Source organism: Bufo gargarizans, chromosome 5 (assembly GCF_014858855.1).
Source record: "Bufo gargarizans isolate SCDJY-AF-19 chromosome 5, ASM1485885v1, whole genome shotgun sequence".
In the NCBI taxonomy this organism is placed as follows: Eukaryota; Metazoa; Chordata; class Amphibia; order Anura; family Bufonidae; genus Bufo; species Bufo gargarizans.
The window spans coordinates 371,818,646-371,840,116 of record NC_058084.1 but is presented as its reverse complement, the minus strand read 5'-3'; positions in this window follow the sequence as shown (position 1 = coordinate 371,840,116).

Genomic DNA, 21,471 nt, shown 5'->3' with positions numbered 1-21,471 from the left:
GCTAATTAATACATACCCCCTGAGCAAAGGGTACCTCAAAATTGTGACTTTGGGGTTTCATAAGCTGTAAGCCATAATCATCCAAATTATAACAAATAAAGGCATGAAATATCTCGCTTTGCCTGTAATGAGTCTATCACATATGTTAGTTTCACCTTTTAAGTTGCATTACTGAAATAAATGAACTTTGCACAATATTCTAATTTTTGGAGTTTCACCTGTACATAAGGCAACAATTATTCTTTGTTCTGAGTGGTGGCAGATATGTGTGGGCTTGCATGAGGAAATTCAATTACATGTGGTCATCGCAGGTGTTGAATTTCTACGAGATCCATGCCTCATTAATTTTAAAAAATGTGAGGTAGTCCACACTGTCGTGAGCTAGGCGAGTGCGCTTATCGATCATGATCCCCCCTGCTGCGCTAAATGTCCTTTCGGACAGGACACTCGACGAGGGGCAAGCCAAGAGTTCCATGGCAAATTGTGTCAGCTCTGGCCACAGGTCAAGCCTGTACACCCAGTAGTCAAGAGGTTCCTCGCTTCCCAGAGCATCCACATCGGCGGTTAACCCGATGTAATCAGACACCTGTCTGTCTAGGTGTTCCCTGAGGCTGGATCTGGAGGGCGGCTGCCGATGGGTTGGCTACAAGAATGATCTCATATCTGAAGTGACCAACACATCTTCAAACCACCCTCTTTTTACAGGTGTGGTAGGATTGGTGCCCGCACCTGTTTTGCTGTGGGTGGAAATTCCTCTGCCAGTGCCCGCAACAGCAGAATGCAGCATCTCTCGCAGCAAGGCCTGGAAATTCTGCATTCTGACAGCCCTCTGTGATGCTGGTAACATGTCTGCCGGTACGTTGCCACCCAGTACAGGTCCTTGACCTTTATGCTTTTTAGATGGGGGTCCATCTTCAAACACTGGAGCATGAAGGCTGCCATTTGCACTAAATTTGAAGCAGTGGAGCACCCTGGCTCCTGCTCATCGCCCAGGAGAATGTCGTTCTCGGTCTCCTCCCCCCAGCCACGGACAACACCAGGGATCACCGAATAGTTTATAGCCTACTCTTCTTGCTCCTCCTCCTCCTCCTTCCCCCAGCCACCATCCTTCTCTGACTCCTCTTCAGACTCCAGCTGACTTGTCTCAGATGTAGTAGCCCCCCTGGGAATTCAGTCAGCATTCCTCATCTTCCAACACCTGCTCCTCGACGGCTTGATCAATGACACAACACAATGCACGCTCCAGAAAGAAGGCGTAAGGTAATATGTCACTGATGGCGCCCTGGCTGCGACTGACCAGTTTGGTGATCTCATAAAATGGCCGCTGGAGTCTGCATGTGTCACACATGAACTGCCATTGGCGCGGTACAAAAAACTATCTCCCCAGAACCTGTCCTGTCACAGAGTTTGTAAAAGTAGTCGCTAACGTCACGTTTCTGCTGGAGCAGCCTATAAAGCATATACAAGGAGGACTTCCAGAGCGTTGGGCTGTCACAAATCCGACGTCTGACAGGCAAGTGGTGTCACTGCAAGATGTCCTGGACCCCAGTGTATTTGGCAATGAATTGCTGCACGACAAGTCCAGGACGTGTTTTATTTTGCCCTTTTTCAACGCGCTCAGCAGATTGGCACCGTTGCCACACACCACTTTACCAACTGTCAAATTGAGCTGGGTTAGCCACTGATCGGCCTGTGACCGCAGAGCTGAAAGGAGTGCAGGATCGGTGTGGCTCTCTGCTTCCAAGCAAAACAGCCGCAGCACAGCATGGCAACATCTCACCTGGCATGTTGAATAGGTTTTGGGGAGCAGCGGAAGAGGCGGTAGCCATGGAAAATGAGGAGTCAGCTGAGGAGGAGACGGAGGATGGAGTAGGAGGTGGAGAAGAAGAGGCAGGCCTACATGCAATCCGTGGTGGTAACACCAAATCCACACGGGAACCACGGGTTACATGCTTGACGGCCGTCAGAAGGTACACCCACTGGGCAGTAAAAGCTATGTACCTTCCCTGGCCGTGTTTGCTAGACCACGTGTCTGTGGTCAGATGTATCTTGGCACAGACATTGTGTGCCAAATATATATTCAATTGCCACTGAACGTGGCCATATAGCTCTGGAATGCCCTTCTGGAAGAAATATTTCCTTCTGGGGACCTTCCATTGTGGTGTGGTAATGGCCACAAATTTTCTAAAGGCCTCCGAGTCCACCAGTTTATATGGCAGTAGTTGGCTGGCTATCAGTTCCAACAAGCCAGCGGTCAGCCGTTGGGCAAGAGGGTTATGGGACGTCATCAACTTTTTACACTTGAACATTTGGGCCACGGAAGCCTGCCTTCTGCCAGATGAACGCAACCACTGCACGGTGGAAGGTGGAGTGGAGGACAAGTGGGAGGAGAGAGGAGAAGGAGAAAGGGTAGGACAAGGAGCGCTGGGAGTGTGGCTTTGTGGGTTCTGACGTTGTTGCTCCCACTGGGCTCGGTGATGGGAGGCCAGATGCCTTCTTAAGGCGGTCGTCCTTAGTTGAGTGTTGGGCTTACCGCGTCTTATGCGTTGACAGCACAGGCTGCAGATGGCAACACTATTGTCAGCAGCTGACACGTTAAAAAAAGCCTACACTGCAAAGCCATGTGTCGGCGTCCTGGGAGCACAAGATATGACCGTGCATGGTGGATGGCTCGCTCCAGATACATTTGCAGTCAGATTTTTGCCTCCTGTGCACTGGGAGTTCTGCCTGCTTTTCCTCCGTATCTGCTGCTTCGTCTCTCCCTCTGAATTCCCCTCCTCTTCCTCTCTTGTGGGCACCCACGTGACGTTCATCGAGACGTCATCATCGTCACCTTCGCCACCACTGACATTAAAGATTTTTGAGTAGGCAGCAACAGTGGGGACCACCTTCTTTGGGCTGATCTGGGTACTTTCGTCAGATCGCTGGATGTCGGCCGTTGCCACCTCCTTTTCCTCATCCAATGCCAAGAATGGCTGTGCATCGGTAAGGTCTGGGAATGGATGGGAAAATAATTCCTCTGACTCAAGTGGAGGGGCTATGGTGGCGGTGGTGGTTTATTTGGGGCACACAGCAGAGAGTGAGGAGGTGCAGAAGTGGAAGGCTGAGTGAGCCACTCAACTAACTCTGGCGCACCTTATCCAACTTCCCACTTAGGCTCTGGCCTCCTGCACCTGCCTGACCCTACCATCCCAGCGGAACGGTCTGCCTCATCCACTCCATTTTTTTATACTATACATACGAGGCCACCTTTATTTGAATTTAATTAGGTGCCAGGCTACCCCAACTAATAGCATTTAAAGGATTTTGGCGTGGGTGGAACTAAGAACAGGTTGTAACTAGGGATGAGCGAACTCGAACTGTATAGTTCGGGTTCGTACCGAATTTTGGGGTGTCCGTGACACGGACCCGAACCCGGACATTTTCGTAAAAGTCCGGGTTCGGGTTCGGTGTTCGTCGCTTTCTTCGCGCTTTTGTGACGCTTTCTTGGCGCTTTTTGAAAGGCTGCAAAGCAGCCAATCAACAAGCGTCATACTACTTGCCCCAAGAGGCCATCACAGCCATGCCTACTATTGGCATGGCTGTGATTGGCCAGAGCACCATGTGACCCAGCCTCTATTTAAGCTGGAGTCACATAGCGCCGCCCGTCACTCTGCTCTGATTAGCGTAGGGAGAGGTTGCGGCTGCGACAGTAGGGCGAGATTAGGCAGATTAACTCCTCCAAAGGACTTGATTAACTGATCGATCTGCAGCTGTGGATCATTGAGCTGCTGATCCTCAATTGCTCACTGTTTTTAGGCTGCACAGACCGTTTGTCAGTCTCATTTTTCTGGGGTGATCGGCGGCCATTTTGTGTCTTGTGGTGCGCCAGCACAAGCTGCGACCAAGTGCATTTAACCCTCAATGGTGTGGTTGTTTTTTGGCTAAAGCCTACATCAGGGTGAAGCTGTGACACCAAGTGCATTTAACCAGCAATAGTCTGTTCATTTTTTGGCCATATCCCAGTCTAATTCTGTCACTAAATCCATACCGGTCACCCAGCGCCTAAATACTAGGCCTCAAATTTATATCCAGCTAAATCTGTCCCTAGTGCTGTAGCTGGGCGAGTTATTTAGTGTCCGTTCAAGCACATTTCTTGTTCTGGGTTGAAATACAATTCCCAATTTAGCAATTTCATAATTTAGTGGTTCCTGCTATATCAGAGCTCTTTGAAATCTATCCCAAAAAGGGTATATAATATTGAAGGTGCACATAGGGTCATTCAGAGTAACTTCACACACACCCGCTACTGTGTATTTCCAAGTCTAATTCTGTCACTAAATCCATACCGGTGACCCAGCGCCTAAATACTAGGCCTCAAATTTAATTCCCTCTAAATCTCTCGTTACCCACCGTTGTACTGTTGTTGCTGGGCAAGATATTTAGTGTCCGTCAAAGCACATTTTTTGTTCTGGGTTGAAGTACAATTCCCAATTTAGCAATTTCATAATTTAGTGGTTTCTGCTATATCAGAGCTATTTGAAATCTATCCCTAAAAGGGTATATAATATTCAAGGTGCACATTGGGTCATTCAGAATAACTTCACACACACACGCTTCTGTGCATTTCCAAGTCTAATTCTGTCACTAAATCCATACCGGTCACCCAGCGCCTAAATACTAGGCCTCAAATTTATATCCCGCTGAATTTGAATACAATACATTGGGCCAAATAATATATTTGTTGTTGTGGTGAACCATAACAATGAGAAAAACATCTAGTAAGGGACGCGGACGTGGACATGGTCGTGGTGGTGTTAGTGGACCCTCTGGTGCTGGGAGAGGACGTGGCCGTTCTGCCACATCCACACGTCCTAGTGTACCAACTACTTCAGGTCCCAGTAGCCGCCAGAATTTACAGCGATATATGGTGGGGCCCAATGCCGTTCTAAGGATGGTAAGGCCTGAGCAGGTACAGGCATTAGTCAATTGGGTGGCCGACAGTGGATCCAGCACGTTCACATTATCTCCCACCCAGTCTTCTGCAGAAAGCGCACAGATGGCGCCTGAAAACCAACCCCATCAGTCTGTCACATCACCCCCATGCATACCAGGGAAACTGTCTCAGCCTCAAGTTATGCAGCAGTCTCTTATGCTGTTTGAAGACTCCGCTGGCAGGGTTTCCCAAGGGCATCCACCTAGCCCTTCCCCAGCGGTGAAAGACATAGAATGCACTGACGCACAACCACTTATGTTTCCTGATGATGAGGACATGGGAATACCACCTCAGCATGTCTCTGATGATGACGAAACACAGGTGCCAACTGCTGCGTCTTTCTGCAGTGTGCAGACTGAACAGGAGGTCAGGGATCAAGACTGGGTGGAAGACGATGCAGGGGACGATGAGGTCCTAGACCCCACATGGAATGAAAGTCGTGCCACTGACTTTCACAGTTCGGAGGAAGAGGCAGTGGTGAGACCGAGCCAACAGCGTAGCAAAAGAGGGAGCAGTGGGCAAAAGCAGAACACCCGCCGCCAAGAGACTCCGCCTGCTACTGACCGCCGCCATCTGGGACCGAGCACCCCAAAGGCAGCTTCAAGGAGTTCCCTGGCATGGCACTTCTTCAAACAATGTGCTGACGACAAGACCCGAGTGGTTTGCACGCTGTGCCATCAGAGCCTGAAGCGAGGCATTAACGTTCTGAACCTGAGCACAACCTGCATGACCAGGCACCTGCATGCAAAGCATGAACTGCAGTGGAGTAAACACCTTAAAACCAAGGAAGTCACTCAGGCTCCCCCTGCTACCTCTTCTGCTGCTGCCGCCTCGGCCTATTCTGCTGCTGCCGCCTCGGCCTCTTCCTCCGCCTCTGGAGGAACGTTGGCACCTGCCGCCCAGCAAACAGGGGATGTACCACCAACACCACCACCACCACCTCCGTCACCAAGCGTCTCAACCATGTCACACGCCAGCGTTCAGCTCTCCATCTCACAAACATTTGATAGAAAGCGTAAATTCCCACCTAGCCACCCTCGATCCCTGGCCCTGAATGCCAGCATTTCTAAACTACTGGCCTATGAAATGCTGTCATTTAGGCTGGTGGACACAGACAGCTTCAAACAGCTCATGTCGCTTGCTGTCCCACAGTATGTTGTTCCCAGCCGGCACTACTTCTCCAAGAGAGCCGTGCCTTCCCTGCACAACCAAGTATCCGATAAAATCAAGTGTGCACTGCGCAACGCCATCTGTAGCAAGGTCCACCTAACCACAGATACGTGGACCAGTAAGCACGGCCAGGGACGCTATATCTCCCTAACTGCACACTGGGTAAATGTAGTGGCAGCTGGGCCCCAGGCGGAGAGCTGTTTGGCGCACGTCCTTCCGCCGCCAAGGATCGCAGGGCAACATTCTTTGCCTCCTGTTGCCACCTCCTCCTTCTCGGCTTCCTCCTCCTCTTCTTCCACCTGCTCATCCAGTCAGCCACACACCTTCACCACCAACTTCAGCACAGCCCGGGGTAAACGTCAGCAGGCCATTCTGAAACTCATATGTTTGGGGGACAGGCCCCACACCGCACAGGAGTTGTGGCGGGGTATAGAACAACAGACCGACGAGTGGTTGCTGCCGGTGAGCCTCAAGCCCGGCCTGGTGGTGTGTGATAATGGGCGAAATCTCGTTGCAGCTCTGGGACTAGCCAATTTGACGCACATCCCTTGCTTGGCGCATGTGCTGAATTTGGTGGTGCAGAAGTTCATTCACAACTACCCCGACATGTCAGAGCTGCTGCATAAAGTGCGGGCCGTCTGTTCGCGCTTCCGGCGTTCACATCCTGCTGCTGCTCGCCTGTCTGCGCTACAGCGTAACTTCGGCCTTCCCGCTCACCGCCTCATATGCGACGTGCCCACCAGGTGGAACTCCACCTTGCACATGCTGGACAGACTGTGCGAGCAGCAGCAGGCCATAGTGGAGTTTCAGCTGCAGCACGCACGGGTCAGTCGCACTACAGAACAGCACCACTTCACCACCAATGACTGGGCCTCCATGCGAGACCTGTGTGCCCTGTTGCGCTGTTTCGAGTACTCCACCAACATGGCCAGTGGCGATGACACCGTTATCAGCGTTACAATACCACTTCTATGTCTCCTTGAGAAAACACTTAGGGCGATGATGGAACAGGAGGTGGCCCAGGAGGAGGAGGAGGAGGATGAGGAAGAGGGGTCATTTTTAGCACTTTCAGGCCAGTCTCTTCGAAGTGACTCAGAGGGAGGTTTTTTGCAACAGCAGAGGCCAGGTACAAATGTGGCCAGCCAGGGCCCACTACTGGAGGACGAGGAGGACGAGGATGAGGAGGAGGTGGAGGAGGATGAGGATGAAGCATGGTCACAGCGGGGTGGCACCCAACGCAGCTCGGGTCCATCACTGGTGCGTGGCTGGGGGGAAAGGCAGGACGATGACGATACGCCTCCCACAGAGGACAGCTTGTCCTTACCCCTGGGCAGCCTGGCACACATGAGCGACTACATGCTGCAGTGCCTGCGCAACGACAGCAGAGTTGCCCACATTTTAACCTGTGCGGACTACTGGGTTGCCACCCTGCTGGATCCACGCTACAAAGACAATGTGCCCACCTTACTTCCTGCACTGGAGCGTGATAGGAAGATGCGCGAGTACAAGCGCACGTTGGTAGACGCGCTACTGAGAGCATTCCCAAATGTCACAGGGGAACAAGTGGAAGCCCAAGGCCAAGGCAGAGGAGGAGCAAGAGGTCGCCAAGGCAGCTGTGTCACGGCCAGCTCCTCTGAGGGCAGGGTTAGCATGGCAGAGATGTGGAAAACTTTTGTCAACACGCCACAGCTAACTGCACCACCACCTGATACGCAACGTGTTAGCAGGAGGCAACATTTACTAACATGGTGGAACAGTACGTGTGCACACCCCTCCACGTACTGACTGATGGTTCGGCCCCATTCAACTTCTGGGTCTCTAAATTGTCCACGTGGCCAGAGCTAGCCTTTTATGCCTTGGAGGTGCTGGCCTGCCCGGCAGCCAGCGTTTTGTCTGAACGTGTATTCAGCACGGCAGGGGGCGTCATTACAGACAAACGCAGCCGCCTGTCTACAGCCAATGTGGACAAGCTGACGTTCATAAAAATGAACCAGGCATGGATCCCACAGGACCTGTCCGTCCCTTGTCCAGATTAGACATTAACTACCTCCCCATAACCATATATTATTGGACTCCAGGGCACTTCCTCATTCAATCCTATTTTTATTTTCATTTTACCATTATATTGCGATGCTACCCAAAGTTGAATGAACCTCTCCTCTGCCTGTGTGCTAGGCCTAAATATATGCCAATGGACTGTTGCAGTGGTGGCTGACATGAAGCCTGATTCTCTGCTATGACATGCAGACTAATTCTCTGCTGACATGAAGCCAGATTGTCTGTTACGGGACCTCTCTCCTCTGCCTGGGTGCTGGGCCTAAATTTATGACAATGGACTGTTGCAGTGGTGGCTGACGTGAAGCCTGATTCTCTGCTATGACATGCAGACTGATTCTCTGCTGTCATGAAGCCAGATTGTCTGTTACGGGACCTTTCTCCTCTACCTGGGTTCTGGGCCTAAATTTATGAAAATTGACTCTTACAGTGGTGGGTGACGTGAAGCCTGATTCTCTGCTATGATATGAAGACTGATTCTCTGCTGACATGAAGCCAGATTGTCTGTTACGGGACCTTTCTCCTCTGCCTGGGTTCTGGGCCTAAATTTATGAAAATTGACTCTTACAGTGGTGGGTGACGTGAAGCCTGATTCTCTGCTATGATATGAAGACTGATTCTCTGCTGACATGAAGCCAGATTGTCTGTTACGGGACCTTTCTCCTCTGCCTGGGTTCTGGGCCTAAATTTATGAAAATTGACTCTTACAGTGGTGGGTGACGTGAAGCCTGATTCTCTGCTATGATATGAAGACTGATTCTCTGCTGACATGAAGCCAGATTGTCTGTTACGGGACCTTTCTCCTCTGCCTGGGTTCTGGGCCTAAATTTATGAAAATTGACTCTTACAGTGGTGGGTGACGTGAAGCCTGATTCTCTGCTATGATATGAAGACTGATTCTCTGCTGACATGAAGCCAGATTGTCTGTTACGGGACCTTTCTCCTCTGCCTGGGTTCTGGGCCTAAATTTATGAAAATTGACTCTTACAGTGGTGGGTGACGTGAAGCCTGATTCTCTGCTATGATATGAAGACTGATTCTCTGCTGACATGAAGCCAGATTGTCTGTTACGGGACCTCTCTCCTCTGCCTGGGTGCTGGGCCTAAATATATGCCAATGGACTGTTGCAGTGGTGGCTGACGTGAAGCCTCATTCTCTGCTATGACATGCAGACTAATTCTCTGCTGACATGAAGACAGATTCTCTGTTACGGGACCTCTCTCCTCTGCCTGGGTGCCGGGGCCTAAATATCTGAGAATGGACTGTTCCAGTGGTGGCTGACGTGAAGCCTCATTCTCTGCTATGACATGCAGACTAATTCTCTGCTGACATGAAGACAGATTCTCTGTTACGGGACCTCCCTCCTCTGCCTGGGTGCTGGGCCTAAATATATGCCAATGGACTGTTGCAGTGGTGGCTGACGTGAAGCCTCATTCTCTGCTATGACATGCAGACTAATTCTCTGCTGACATGAAGACAGATTCTCTGTTACGGGACCTCCCTCCTCTGCCTGGGTGCTGGGCCTAAATATATGCCAATGGACTGTTGCAGTGGTGGCTGACGTGAAGCCTCATTCTCTGCTATGACATGCAGACTGATTCTCTGCTGACATGAAGCCAGATTCTCTGTTACGGGACCTCTCTCCTCTGCCTGTGTGTGTGCTGGGCCTAAATATATGCCAATGGACTGTTGCAGTGGTGGCTGACGTGAAGCCTCATTCTCTGCTATGACATGCAGACTGATTCTCTGCTGACATGAAGCCAGATTCTCTGTTACGGGACCTCTCTCCTCTGCCTGTGTGTGTGCTGGGCCTAAATATATGCCAATGGACTGTTGCAGTGGTGGCTGACGTGAAGCCTCATTCTCTGCTATGACATGCAGACTAATTCTCTGCTGACATGAAGACAGATTCTCTGTTACGGGACCTCCCTCCTCTGCCTGGGTGCTGGGCCTAAATATATGCCAATGGACTGTTGCAGTGGTGGCTGACGTGAAGCCTCATTCTCTGCTATGACATGCAGACTAATTCTCTGCTGACATGAAGACAGATTCTCTGTTACGGGACCTCTCTCCTCTGCCTGGGTGCCGGGGCCTAAATATCTGAGAATGGACTGTTCCAGTGGTGGGTGACGGGAAGCCAGATTCTCTGCTATGGAACCTCTCTCCAATTGATTTTGGTTAATTTTTATTTATTTAATTTTTATTTTAATTCATTTCCCTATCCACATTTGTTTGCAGGGGATTTACCTACATGTTGCTGCCTTTTGCAGCCCTCTAGCTCTTTCCTGGGCTGTTTTACAGCCTTTTTAGTGCCGAAAAGTTCGGGTCCCCATTGACTTCAATGGGGTTCGGGTTCGGGACGAAGTTCGGATCGGGTTCGGATCCCGAACCCGAACATTTCCGGGATGTTCGGCCGAACTTCTCGAACCCGAACATCCAGGTGTTCGCTCAACTCTAGTTGTAACCACAGGGTTAACCCCACAAGCCCACTGCATTCAACCTATCTGTTCTTTTCTTTTATATTTGCTTTACATGGTGATTTCACATCCGCATGGTACAACCCACAAGCAGCCTTCCTGCCCATAGACCGTTTACTTCACCTACTTTCGTTTACCAACAATACGTAATCCTTATTTCACTGGTGCCTCTAGTTTTTTCTGATCTTATTGATCTGTTTCCATAAGATCTGATTAAAGGGAACCTGTCAAGTGGATATTTGATTATAATCTAACTAATTATATACAATCATTAACCACTAAAAAGTACCTTAGATGTATTCACTTACTGGTGTGACAGATGGTTACCTCACAATATACACACAAAGATGCCACATGCTAATGAGCTGATTTGAGTCCAGCGTGATGTCATTGAGTCCAGCATTTATTTTATTCAGAGATATAGCCACTCCCCTGCCCACCTGCTGCTGATTTATATGGAAAATAACTGTCAATATGCAGCCGGTAGGCAGGGAGAGTCAGGAGCTCATAAATATTCATTACTCATCATTATCAGCTGGAGCTTTTTAATACAAGATGTTGGCAGATTGACTGGGTCAAATAAAGAAAGTGACCCAGCATTTTGCTAAGAGAATCAGTCACTTATTTATGTTGCCCTTAGTTAGGACACCATAAAACTAGTGACAGGTTCCCTTTAACCCTCACCTTTCTCTTTCTTCACATATCTTCCTCTGCCTGTCATTTTCTACATGACACTTTGCCTAAGTCCGTAGAGAAGAGCAGTATTTGTGGAAGAAGGTATATCGCAGCCCTCAATCAGTATTTGGTGGAAAAAGGGATATAGCAATAGCACCCCTCAATCAGTATTTGGTGGAAGAAGGTATATGGCACCCCTCAATCAGTATTTTGTGGAAGAAGGTATATGGCACCACTCAATCAGTATTTGGCAGAAACAGGTATATAGCACCCCTCAATCAGCATTTGGCGGAAACAGGTGTATGGCACCCCTCAATCAGTATTTTGTGGAAGCAGGTGTATCCCAGCCCTCAATCAGCATTTGGTGGAAGAAGGTATATAGCACTAGCACCACTCAATCAGTATTTTGTGGAAGAATGCATATGGCAAAGTTCGGGTTCCTACCGAACTTTAGGATTTTTGGACCCCGGACCCGAACCTGAACATTTCAGTAAAAGTTTGGGTTTGGTGTTCGGCGATTTCTTAGTGCTTTTTGAAAGGCTGTAGAGCAGCCAATCAACAAGCGTTTAACTGTCTGACCTTAGAAACCATCACAGCCATGCCTACTAATGGCATGGCTGTGATTGGCCAGTGCAGCATGTGACCCAGCCTCTATATAAGCTTGGGTCACGTAGCGCTGCATGTCACTCTACTGTTACTAGTGTAGGGAGAGGATGCTGCTGGTTATTTCAGGGAGAGAATAGGAGAGAATCTTTGTTCAGAACTGGAATCTAACTCAGCGATCTACATGCATTTAGTTGTTTGGGTGCAGGGCACAATCTTTTTACCCTGTCCTGAGCCCAGTAACAGAAAAAAATAACTTTTATCCATCTGTTAGTTAGGTGGGAGGCAGCGGCGGTCATTTTATGCAAGCTTAGTGCATTAGCACTGCATCTGAGCTTTTGTGACATTTTAATCCAAGCTTGAAATACTGAACTAATAATCTGGTTTTAAAAAAATCCAGCCATAATTTTATGGGTTTTTAAAAACCCACTTTTTTTTTCCAGAATACCCAATTTTACAGCCCTTGCAGCATCAGCACTTGTGAAATTCAAGGATCATATGCTGCTGTCATATTCAGTTATTAAACAAACACCCGTTTTGGACAACATTTTTTATTTTGCAGCCTTTGCTGCATATGTCATTGTGAGATACACCCTATACATACTGTAGCTCTATTCAGTTATTTGAAATACAGCCATTTTGGGCATACAAATTTAATTGTGGCCTAGTCTGGATCAGTCGATGTGAGATACTCCATTTATATACTGTGGTTATATTCTTCTATTAATAAAACACCCTTTTTTAGGCAAAATAAACAATTTTTCTGGTCTTTCCGCATCAGCACATGTGAAATTCAAAGGTTATAGACTGCTGTCATATTCAGTCATTAAACAAACACCCATTTTAGGCACACATTTTTAATTGCAGCCTAGTTTGGATCAGGGCGTGTGAGATACACCCTTTACATACTGTGGTTCTATTCAGTTTTTTGAAAAACAACCCTTTTGGGCAAAAAACTTAAATTGCGGCCTAGTCTGGATCAGGGCATGTCAGATACACCCTTTACATACTGTGGTTCAATTCAGTTATTTAAAATACAGCCATTTTGGGCACAAATTTTTAATTGCAGCCTAGTTTGGATCAGGGCGTGTGAGATACACCCTTTACATACTGTGTTTCTATTCAGTTATTTGAAATACAGCCATTTTAGGCACAAATCTTTAATTGCGGCCTAGTCTGTATAAGGGCGTGTGAGATACACCCTTTACATACTGTGGTTCTATTTATTTATCAAGCAAACACCCATTTTGGGCACAAATCTTTATTTGCGGCCTAGTCTGGATCAGGGCGTGTGAGATACACCCTTTACATACTGTGTTTCTATTCAGTTATTTGAAATACAGCCATTATGGGCACAAATCTTTAATTGCGGCCTAGTCTGGATCAAAGCGTGTGAGATATACCCTTTACATATTGTGGTTTTATTTAGTTATTAAACAAACACCCATTTTGGGTGAAAAACTTTAATTGCGGCCTAGTCTAGATCAAGGCGTGTGAGATAAACCCTTTACATACTGTGGTTCTATTCAGTTATTTGAAATACAGCCATTTTGGTCACAAATCTTTAATTGCAGCCTAGTCTGGATCAGGGCGTGTGAGATACACCCTTTACATACTGTGGTTTTATTCAGTTATTAAATAAACACCCCTTTTGGGCACAAATCTTTAATAGCGACCTAGTCTGGATCAGGGCGTGTGAGATACACCCTTTAGATACTGTGGTTCTATTCAGTTATTAAACAAACACCCATTTTAGGCACACATCTTTAATTGCAGCCTAGTTTGGATCAGGGCATGTGAGATACACCCTTTACATACTGTGGTTGTATTCTGCTATTAATTAAACACCCATTTAGGGCAAGATCCTAAATTTAAGAAATATGAGGAGAACGTCAAATATGGGATGTGGCCCAGGTCGTGGTGCGGCTGGTGTAGCTCCTGTTGCAGGGACGTGGTCGATCTGTGCCAGCTACACGCACAAGTAAAACCCCTTCCTCAGGTGCGAGTAGGCGACAGAACCTGCGGCGGTATTTGGTCAGGCCTAATGCGGCTGTACGAATGGTGAGGCCTGAACAAGTACAGGCGATAGTAGATTGGGTTGCTGACAGTGCCTCCAGTTCCTTCACATTGTCTCCCACCCAGTCTCCTGCTGAAAGATCAGAGTTGGAACCTGCAGCCGATGTCCATCAGTCTTTCACCTCATCACCTTGCAAATCAGCCAAGCAGTCTGAACACCAAGTCATGCAGCAGTCTCTTCCGCTTTTTGATGACTCTGTTAGCAGGGTTTCCTAGGGCCATCCACCTATCCCTGCCCCAGAAGTGGAAGAGATTGAGTACACCGATGCCCAACCACTTATGTTTCAAGATGAGTACATGGGAGGACCATCGCTGCACGGATGATGACGAAACACAGGTGCCAACTGCTGGGGCTTTCGAAAGTGTGCAGACCAACAAGGAGGTCAGGGGTGAAGACTGGGTGGAAGATGATGTGGAGGACGATGAAGTCCTGACCCCACATGGAATCAAGGTCATGCGAGTGACCTATGTAGTTCGGAGGAAGAGGCAGTGGTCGCACAGAGCCACCAGCACAGCAGAAGAGGGAGCAGGGTGCAAAAGCGGAGCGGCCGTCCTCTAGACAGTACGTCTGCTACTGCCCACCGCAGCACACCAAAGCCAGCTCCAAGGAGTTCCCTGGCATGGCAGTTCTTCAGGCAATGTGCTAACGACAAGACACGAGTGGTTTGCACGCTGTGCAATCAGAGCCTGAAACGAGGCATAAACGTTCTCAACCTGAGCACAACCTGCCTGACCAGGCATTTAAGTGCTAAGCATGAGCTGCAGTGGAGTAGACACCTCAAAAACCAAGAAGGGTCTCTGGCTCTTCCAGCTTCCTCTTCTGCTGCAGTCTCGGCCTCTTCCACCACCTCTGGAGTGACAGTGCCACCTGCCACCACACAAACAGAGGATCTGCCAGCAACACCACCACCTGGGTCACCAAGCATCTCCACAATGTCCCATGGAAGTGTTCAGCTGTCCATCTTCCAAACACTGGAGAGGAAGAGGAAGTACCCCACTACCCACCCGCGATCCCTAGCCCTGAATGCCAGCATTTCTAAAGTACTGGCCTTTGAAATGCCATCATTCCGTCTGGTGGAGACGGATAGTTTTAAAGGACTTATGGCGGTAGCTGTCCCACAGTATGTCGTACCCAGCCGCCACTACTTTTCCAGGCACGCTATCCCTTCCCTGCGCAACCAAGTAGGGGACAAAATCAGGTGTGCACTGCGCAACGCCATCTGTGGCAAGGTGCACCTGACTACGGATACGTGGACCAGTAAGCACGGTCGGGGACGTTATATCTCCATAACAGCACACTGGGTAAATGCAGTGGCGGCTGGGCCTGAGGCAGATAACAGTTTGGCGCATGTCCTTCCATCACCGAGAATTGCAGGGCGTTTTAGTTTGCCTCCTGTTGCTTCCTCCTCTTACTCCGCTTCCTCATATTCTACCGGCTCCTCATCCGGTCAACACCTTCACCACCAACTTCAGCACAGCCAGGGGTAAACAACAGGATGGGCGCAGGAGCTGTGGATGGGCCTTGAAGAACAGACCGATGAGTGGTTGGTGCAGTGAGCCTCAAGCCCGGCCTGGTGGTGTGCAATTATGGGCGAAATCTCGCAGCAGCTCTGGGACTAGCCAGTTTGACGCACATCTCTTGCCTGGCGCATGTTCTGAATTTGGTGGTGCAGATATTCCTGGCCTTGCTGGTCTGCATGTCAGGGGGCGTCATCACAGACAAGCGCAGCCGCCTGTCCACAGCCAATGTGGACAAGCTCACGTTCATTAAAATGAACTAGTCATGGATCCCACAAAACTTCTCCGTACCTTGTGCAGAATAGACATTTATACAGGCCCTAACCAGCCATTGTTATACTGCAGCACAATTGCTTATTCTTGTATTTTAGATATTTCACACTCTTTTGGAGTGTACCCTAATAAAAAATAAAAATTAAAACCAAAAACCAGTGTTGGCTACCTCGTCCTCCTCCACCGCCGCTTCCACCAACACCGCTATGTCCACTGCCTCCTCAAACTCCTACTCCATATGGAACTCATAAATCATTTTTTTTTTTTTTTATCTGTACGTATTTTATTTTATGTCATTTCACTACTTTGTCTGATATATTTTTGGGTGATATTTACCAATTTTTGGGTGTGATGTACCACTGCTATACCTAGTAGACAGGTAAAAAAAAATAAAAAATAATTGTCAGTTACATTTTCGGTTGAAATTCAACAATTTTTGGGTGTGATGTACCACTGCTATACCTAGCAGAAAAAAAAAAAGAAAAACAATTGTCAGATTGAAAGAAATTCACCAATTTTTAAGTGTGATTTACCACTGCTATACCTAGTAGACAGGTTAAACAAAAATAAAAATGTTATCAGTTACATTTTCACTTGAAATTCAACAATTTTTGGGTGTGATGTACCACTGCTATACCTAGTAGACAGGTAAAAAAATAAAATAAAAATTGTCAGTTACATTTTTGGGTGAAATTCAACAATGTTTGGGTGTGATGTACCACTGCTATACCTAGTAGACAGGTTAAAAAAAAATAAAAAAAATAGGTCTGTTATATTTTTGGGTGAAATTAACAAATTTTGGGGTGTGATGTACCACTGTGTGTGATGTACCTAGTAGACAGTAGAAAGATAAAAACAAAAATAACTAAAAAATTAACATTTTCAGTTGAAATTCACAAATCCTTGGGTGTAATATACCCCTCCTCTACCTAGTTGACAGCTTAATAAAATTCAATATTTTTTCTTTTACATTTTCCGGTGACAATAAACATTTTTTTTTTCTGTCATAGACCCCTGCTCTACCAAGTAGACAGGTTAATAAATGTCTGTAATTTTTCTTGGGTTGACATTTTACAATTTTGGACGTGAATAAACCCTTGCTCTGTATAGGTGACAGGGAATAAAATTTGAGAAATTCTTCTTTAATTGATGCGCGCGACCTTTCATTCAATGCTTAAACTTTAACAAGTTGTCCCACATTTGCACCTCAATAATTTGTCCAAAATTTGTGCTTTACTAATTTTCCCCACATTTGCGCTTCAATAATTTTTACCGCATTTGCACTTTAATAATTTGTCCCACATTTGCACTTTAACAGCTTTTCCCACATTTGCGCTCGATCCCCAAAAAAATGAATCCATTTATCTCCCTTGAATGTGGTTTCTCTCACGCTCCCTCTCCAGCATGGAATAAAGCATAGGTGACAGGGAATAAAATTTAAGAAATTCTTCTTTAATTGATGCGCGCTCACCTCCTTTCATTCAGTGCTTAAACAACAAGTTGTCCCACATTTGCGCTTCAATAACTTTTCCCACGTTTGCGCTTCAGTAATTTGTCCCACATTTGCGCCTCAATAACTTTTCCCACATTTGTGCTTCAGTAATTTGTCCCACATTTGCACCTCAATAAGTTTTCCCATATTTCCGCTCGATCCCCAAAAAAATTAATACATTTATCTCCCTTTGATGTGGTCTCTCTTTCTCATGCTCCCTCTCCAGCGTGGAACCCTGATTCCCCGATATCCGTGATCAACATGGTAGGCTCAGAGAAGAACATTGAAAGTTGATAGAGAAGATATCCAAATGGATGGTGGATGTCACTGGGGCACCTCTGCATAGGTGACAGGAACATCAATTTTAAAAAATCGTCTATTACATTGTCAGGTGACATTTTTCTAATTTTGCCCGATAGAAACCCCTGCTCTGCATAGTTGACAGGGAATAAAATGTAAGAAATTCTTCATTAATTGATGCGCGCCACATCCTTTCATTCAATGCTTAAACTTTAAAAAGTTGTCCCACATTTACGCTTTAATACTTTGTCCCATATTTCCACTCTATCATTTTTAATTTGAAACAATTAATCCTCCCTTTGGATGTGGTCTCTCTTTCTCACGCTCCCTCTCCGGCGTGGAACCCTGATTCGCCGATAACCGAGATCAACATGGTAGGCTCAGAAAAGAACATCGAAAGTTGATAGAGAAGATATCCAAATGGTTGGTGGATGTCACAGGGACATTCGATCAGGCAGAAGTTAGCTAGAGTCAACAAAGAGGCAACAGGGCCTCTCCTGGCTAACAATTACAAATCAAAAATACCACAGTGACATTCCCTATAATTTTTTATTAATCATTCCAATAACAGGGCATCTTAAGAGTCCTGCATTGGTATTTATCGTCACTACCTCCCCGAGTCGAGAGTGAGTAATTGCCGCGCGCCCCCTCCTTAACTTGGAAGCTTATGCTTCAATACTTTGTCCCACATTTCCGCTCGATTACATTTAATTTCATCTATTGACCTCCCTTGCATGTGGTAACCTTTTCTCAGGCTCCCTCTCCGGCCTGGAACCCTGATTCCCCGCCACCCGTGATCACCATGGTAGGCGCATAAAAGAACATCGAAAATGGATAGAGCAGATATCAAATTGGATCGTGAACATCACGGGGACGTGCGACATGGTGGGGCAGTAAGTGTGCCCACGCCTACACGAACTGACTGACAGGGGTCAGCCACTGCAACTTCTGGGTCTCCAAATTGGGCACATGGCCTGAGCTTGCCTTTTACCCCTTGGAGGTGCTGTTCTGCCCTGCAGCCAGTGTATTGTCTGAACGTGTGTTTAGCATGACGGGAGGGCGTTATCACAAGTTATATTTCCCAATGTTTTGGGGTATACCCTAATAAAAAAAATTAAAAAATTAAAACCAAAAGTCAGTGAAGGTTACCTCGCGCTCCTGCACCACCGCTTCCACATACACCGCCACATCCACCGCCTCCTCAACCTCCTACTCTATATGGACCTCATCCTCCTAGAACAAGATTATTATTTTTTATTTTTACGTATTTCATGTTATTTAAAGAGAGTCTTTCACCTAAAATGACCATTATACACCACAAACATCATGATATCCATTACATTCCCCATATTATAATCTTACCTTTCATATTGCTGTTCGTCGCCTATTCTCTCTTAAAAACGCTTTTATTCCATATGCTAATTAGGTTCTGAAGGTGCCCAGGGGCGGCGTTTATGCGGCCGGTGCCCAGGCTCCACGGCGCTGTTCAAATCAAACCCCTCCCCTTTCACCCCTCTGGCCCGCCCTCGGTTCTTCAGATACCATCCTCCAATCAATGACCAATCCGGCACCTGCGCCTGCGCACTCCATTACCCACTAGGGCAGAGGCAGCAGAGCGTTTAATGCACATGCGCCGGCCCGTACATCCCGATATTTTGGCAGTTTACTTCCGCCGGCTAGATCGGGATGTACGGGCCGGCGCATGCGGATTAAACGCTCTGCTGCCTCTGCCCTAGTGGTCATTGACTGGAGGATGGTATCTGAAGAACCGAGGGCGGGCCAGAGGGGTGAAAGGGGAGGGGTTTGATTTGAACAGCGCCGTGGAGCCTGGGCACCGGCCGCATAAATGCCGCCCCTGGGCACCTTCAGAATCTAATTAGCATATGGAATAAAAGTGTTTTTAAGAGAGAATAGGCGACGGACAGCAATATGAAAGGTAAGATTATAATATGGGGAATGTAATGGATATCATGATGTTTGTGGTGTATAATGGTCATTTTAGGTGAAAGACTTCCTTTAAAGTCATTTCCCTATCCACATTTGTTTGAAGAGCAGTTGACATGCTCTTAACCACATTTTGATGCCATTTGCAGCCCTCTAGCCCTTTCCATGACATTTTTACAGCCATTTTAGTGCTCCAAAGTTCGGGTCCCCATTGACTTCAATGGGGTTCGGGGTCAACCGAACTCAAACTTTTTTGTGAAGTTCGGCCGAACCTGTCGAATCCGAACATCCAGGTGTCCGTTCAACTCTACCCATAATCAATATTTAACGGAAACAGGTAATTAGCACCCCTCAATGAGGATTTTGTGGGATAAAGTATATAGCACCCCTCAATCAGTATTTGGCGGAAACAGGTATATGGCACCCCTCAATCAGTATTTTATGAAAACAGGTGTATCACAGCCCTCAATCAGTATTTGGTGGAAGAAGGCATTTAGCAATAGCACCTGCCAATAGCTATTTTGTGGAAGAAGGTATATGGCACCCCTCAATCTGAATTTGGCGGAAACAGGCATATAGAACCCCAAAATCAATATTTGCGGAAACTAGTATATAGCACTACTCAATCAGTATTTGGTGGAAACAGGTATATAGCACCCCTCAATCAGGATTTTGTGGAAAAAGGTATATTGCAGCCCTGAAACAGTTTTTTTGGGGCAACAGGTATATTACACCCATTGCAATTAGTTACTCTAATAGCGTTTGTCCCTCTATTTAGCTGCGGTATCTCAGCAGAACCGCACACAACTGCTGCACAATACAAATACACTATAATATAATTTATATGTTAGAAAGTATATTATGAGTATATTACACCCCTCTATATCACAATTATCGATAGCACACCTATACCAGTCCTTAAAAGGACTTTTGTAGCCCTATTAGCTAGCGTTTGGTTGCCCTAACTGTCCCTGCTCCAAAATGCAACCTCTCCCTACACTGGCAAAACACATCATGTAAAATGGCTGCCAGATCAGGTTCTGTTATAGGGTTTGAGGAGTGTCCATGTGCTGAAACGTCTAAATTGTCTGTCCTGTCCTACTTTATGGCTGTGTCATGGGTCAAAGTTCGGCGCTATGCAAAAAAATATGGCACATGCGAATATCGCATGTTTAGTGAATCGCAAACAAACAAAGTTCCACGCAAAACGACCGCCAGGCGAACCACAAGGCCATCTCTAGTCACAGCTATTTTTTGTATGCGCACACGTTAAACAGGAGATGTAGCACAGATAATGTCGCTGTCCGCAGCATCTACGGAAAAAGTACAATGGATGTCACAGATATTTTTAGGATGCGCAAACATTATGCAGGAGATGTAGCGCAGGTAATGTAACTGTCCGCAGCGGACACAGTCTACGGAAAAAGTACACAGGATGTCACAGATATTTTGAGGCTAAGCACACGTTACACAGATGTAGCACAGATAATGTCGCTGTCTGCAGCGGCCAAACAATTGCAAACTATTTAATGCATGTTGCGCTAATAATATATATTGCTGCCAGATAGAACAATAGTACAATTGCACTCAATTTAGCGCAGGTTGCGCTAAAAATTAATATTGATGCCAGACACAACAATAGTCCTTAAAATAACTTTTGGGTCTCTAACACCAACCCTGCCTAACAAAAAAATAAAATTCAATTGAATCATTTCACTACACTATCTTTCCCTTATACAGCACGGCTCTCCCTGACTAACACTGAGCCGGAACCACGCGTCATTGGGTGCTTGCGGTTGCATACAGCAGGTCCGCAATACACCGGCACCGGCCCGTGTGCACTCCGCATCACAGATGCAGACCCATTCACTTTAATGGGTCCGCAATCACGGTGATGCGTAACGGAAGCACGG